This window comes from Rhamphochromis sp. 'chilingali' (genome assembly GCF_963969265.1).
Source record: "Rhamphochromis sp. 'chilingali' genome assembly, chromosome: 1".
NCBI classification, from domain to species: domain Eukaryota; kingdom Metazoa; phylum Chordata; class Actinopteri; order Cichliformes; family Cichlidae; genus Rhamphochromis; species Rhamphochromis sp. 'chilingali'.
In genome coordinates, this window is record NC_137929.1 from 48,798,343 (window position 1) to 48,803,330 (window position 4,988).

At 36.8% G+C, this 4,988-nt stretch overlaps 1 protein-coding gene across 1 annotated transcript in view; it reads right to left on the reverse strand.

Moving 5' to 3' along the window:
- LOC308400855 (uncharacterized protein) overlaps nt 1–4,988 on the reverse strand; it is a 218,367-nt gene that overhangs the window by 60,299 nt on the left and 153,080 nt on the right. The gene's annotated exons all lie outside the window — the stretch shown is intronic.

The following is a 4,988-nucleotide window of genomic DNA, read 5'->3' on the forward strand; positions in this document are numbered from 1 at the left end:
GCAGATTTGCTGATCTGATTGGGACCAGATTCCTCCTGCATGACCCAGTTTCAGCTAAACTTTATCTTTGGCTGTGAAATGAGACCAAATCATTACTCCACCAATAGTGTGCAGTGGCCTATAGAGTCTGAGAAATGTCTCTTGTATGTTTCTCTCGCGGTCTCGCCTCGGAGCTAGTGTTCTAGGATGACTAGGATGACTACCATTGGGATAGAGTAGGAAAGCACTGTATAAGAACCAGTTCATTGACCAGTAACACTTACTTTTCTATTAGTTTGTTGCATGTTTTTGCAACTTTTTTGAGACATGTTGCTGCCATCAAATTCTAAATAAGCCAGTATATTTTCCTAAGATGCTACATTTTCTTAGTTTAAATATTTGATCTATTTTCTATGTTCTGTTGTGAATAAAAATGTTTATGAGAATAACAAATGATTACTTTCAGTTTTTATTTATTGCCTATATACAGCTCCTAGCTTTCAGTGAGCTTGTTTCTCACACTCTGTATTTTGGTTTAGGTTTTGTTGTATAAATAGTGACATAGTGTAATGTCACGTACTGTTCATTTGAGGATGTGTCTCAAAAATGTTATGACTTGCCGAGGACCACGTGATTTTTATTATGCCCTGATATGTAAAATCTCGAGAAAGAGCCTTTACTTTCTTTTTTATGCGTATAAAACATGTACCTTATTTGAAATGGTCTCTTTACAGCTACAATATGTCTAAAATACTGCATATAATTATTTTTGATAGCACATATAACCTATCATATATTAATTAAGCATTAATAGTTAGAATTGTAGTTTTTCTTACTAGTAAACCACATGAAAGGTTAAATAAATGTTAATTCACCAATAATTAACAACAGTTATTATAAGTGTTTCTTTTGTCTGAGCTGTTTGAAAAGTATTGGCAAATGAGCCAAAAAGAACACTTTTTAAAGCATTTTAAGGTGGTTCTTTCAGGTAAACCGAGATAGAACTTGTGCAGATCTGAAACTACACACTAATACACAAAAAAAGATCTGCTCACGCTCAAATGTTGAACTTTAGAAGTCGCAAAGATTAAATATAACCTACATGTTCCCGACGGTCAAAGGTACTTTCAACGATCAACATCTCCCCAGATCCTGCCTTTGAAACCCCATCAATACAAATCATGACTGAGACACACCCTACCATGATGCCATTTAAAAGCAAAACAATAAACCACACGCACAGTTTTAACTCACTCACCAAGAACCCACAACAGCAGGCAAAGTGTCATCGTTGGCATCATCCGTTAATGCTTTGTTGTTCTTCTCTGACAAATTTGATGTGAAAATTTCAAACCAATCTTCTCCTCGTGACTGACAGCTGTCACCTTGATGTCTGCTTGAACTCTTCATTCAGTAAGTCTTGTATATACAAAAACAGGAACTAGCTAAACCACAGTGAACTACATCAGCTGACTTGTTATTGCTTGCAGACTTATGTAAAACTTTGACTTTGACATCAGGGCCACCATGAGGTCGATAATTGCAGCTTTTGTTACAGGTCTTTTGTACAGATTTGAAATGTTTATCCAGAGGATGCTTTTTACTCTAGTGGTTCTCTGACTTTTCCATGACTTCTTTTCAACAGATCTTACTTTGAAGGTTAGCTTTTATGTGTAATGTTTAACTTCCTGTGTCTGTCTTCCTCCGATTCCCTGATTGGTCTCACCTTTTAACACTGCTACATGTTGACTAATTAGTTTAAATATATACATGCCTATATGTACACGACTTAAGTGTTACCAGATTATAAATGTGCAGGACCTGATAATGTGATAATACAGCAAAAACTTGCTGCACAATGTAAGTGCAAAATCTCTCCTTTGGGTTAGGCACCAGACTTTATCACTGATTGCAAAAGCTAAAATGCAAACATTATCTATGCCACAAGAAGAAATGACCAAGACGTAAAACAAAAATCTTTTCTGTGTCAAGTTGTATCATCTTGGTAATAATTTATTTCAAAGCAGATGATGGAACACTGGTGACAAGAAGAATAAGATCTGAGCAAACGTTCACCAGATTGTGCCAGCAGTAATGCAAATCAGAGTCAGACTTCAGTCAGGTGCACTATATTGCCAAAAGTATTATCTTATGTGCCTTCACAGGCATATGACTAACATCTCATTCTTAATCCGAAAGGGTTTAATATGATGTTGGCCCACCCTTTGCAACGAAAACAGCTTCAACTCTTCTGGGAATGTTTTCCCCCACGTTTAGGATTCTGTTTATGGGAATTTTTCACAATTCTTACAGAAGCACATTTGTTAGGTCAGACACTGATAAAGGCCTGGCTCACAGTCTCAACTCCAATTCATCCCACAGCTGTTCTTTTGTGTTGAGGTCAGGACTCTGTGCAGGTCAATCAGGTTGTCAGGTGTAAGGCTTGGATGCAGCTGCTCGTCCATAGAAACCCATTCTAATCTGAAGACCACATGGCGTTTGGACTCTGCAGCAATTGACTCTGCAGAAGGTTGGAGACCTGGGCTCGCTTTATGTGCCTCAGCATCTCCTGACCCCACTGACTTTATGTGGCCTAGCACTTTGTGACTGTGTTTCTGACATTCCCAATAACTTCCAGTTGACTGTGGAATATTCAGTAGCAAGGAAATTGGTCTTGTTGCACAGATGGCATCCCATCACACTACTACACTGAAGTTCACTGAGCTCCTGAGAGCAACCCATTCTTTCTCAAGTGTTTGTAGAGGTGGTCTGCATGCCTAGGTGTTTGATTCTATACAACTGTGCCCATGAAGCAACTGAAAGATCTGAATTCAATGATTTGGATGGATGAGGGAATTCTTTTGTCAATATACTTATTAGTATAGGTTTTGAATAACAGTTCTCAGTTGGAGGAGAATCTGATAGATGCATTCACAGGCAGTGTGCACATGGGTGAAACTGTGCTTTCTACATACAGACCTCATCTATTACTGCTTAAAAATAGAGAGAAACATGGTTTCTTGGTGTTTGAAGTCAGATCGGTGATTATGTTTGCCACCTGAAAACTATGTAAGCAGGAAACCAAATCTCTTTTTCTTCCAACAAACAACACAGCAAAGACAAAAGCACAGGAGCATCACAACGTGGAAAAATTTCACCTTAAAGACAAACATGAAGTTTAAAATGTTATATTAACAACAACAAATCATATTCACAGAGGTTTAAAAGAAAAAAATAACATCTGATATCTGCATGGGAAATCAAAATCCACTGACTTTGCATCATTATATATTGCACTAATATTTTAGTCAGCTGAAGTAAGGCTTTTGATACTTTACCTGTGTGTTCGTTTGCATATGAAGACAGCAGCAAAAACACATAAACAGGAAGACACAACCGATCAGAGCAACCTGACACTTTAGATACTGTTTCAAGGATTGTCACTCACTTTGTTTGAATTTCAGCATTAAAATTTCCTCCATCTGGTTCAAAATGTTCAAAAAATACACATAAGCAAAAAATGAACTACTGTACACTTAGAATGGCTTTGTCAGGCACATGAGCCAGTCTGGTAAATACAAACAGCAATAAAACAACAGTAAGGACAAATAAGGTGCTTAATCTCACAACACTCAGTGCCTTGTATATTAGTACTGATATTTAGGACCCTAATGAGAATAATAAAGACAGTACTGATGAAACATCTATTCGTTTTAACACTACAGCTTTATTTTCCGCTATGCTATGAAGTGCAACTGATCGTGCTATAGAGAAGTGTCATCAGGAAGTAAAAAATCTGATATAATCTCTCTCACGAGCTACACTTTAATCTTGACATACAGTAGTTGAAATAACTTTCATTTTTACTCATGATCAGGTTTAGCAAAACCTCACTAAAAAAAACAAGTAAAAATTCTACCATCCTTTAACCTTCTCTTCCATTTTTCTTGTTGTGGTGACACACTAGGCAGTTCCTTCAGACAACTGGTTGCATATACATCTATGGGAAAGGCTTCCTTGCTCTGTAACCTTGGGAACACTTCCCTGATGACTTTGTCACAATCGCTGGTCATCAGGTCATACTGAATGGAAGATGAAGTGCATTTTATGATTGACCTGTTGACAGGTTGACTCTTTCTCAGTCAGATCCACCCCTCGTTTATCACATACAGTTTGAAAAACACCCAGATGATGACAGTACATACAGTCAGGTCAAGGCTGGGACTTTACAGACCACATTGTCTGCACTCGTCTTTTATGACATCTGTGTCTCTGATTCAAGATGAGGGTTTGTCCCTGACAAACCACAGATGGTATAAAAGATAAATGTAGGCACTGTGACTTTGCCCATCAGTTTGCGAAGCCTCAAAGTCAATGTTTCAGGGTTTTATAATTAATCACAGGAACCAAAGGTGTGGATGTGACTATGACTATAAAACCAAGGAACATCACATACTCTTTAAATAATGACTAGTCATTAGTAAATAAGCAAACTAACATCCATAATCATCTTTTCTGAGCATAATAATAATCATTTGCAAAAGGAACTTACTGCTTTACTCGTTATCACAACAAATTAGTGAATGAGCTTATAAATTCATTAGGAAGTGTTTAGTGAAATAAGGGGCGAAGAGCTGATTTAAGACAGGTCTGCTTTAACTTCAGACTGAAGCTCTGTCCATTTTTTATTCTGTTTTTTCATAGCTGCTATGTCAGATGTTGGATGGATATTTGAGGTTTAGAAATGTCTTTGAACTACCATACACGTTAAAAAAAAACGAAGAAAATGTTGGGAATATAAGCAAGGTTAAATTTTACTGCCTCCTTTTATAAGAGAAAAAAATTGCTGGTGTTAAAAGTAAGAAAGAATTGTCTCGCATTAACAGTTTTAATGAATCATTTTGAATATTAGTGAATTGTTTACTGGATATGAAAACACAATAAAATAAATTAAAGTTTAGATCTATTTGATGCAAAGTCACTTCAGGGCATGTAAGGTAAGTGCTTCT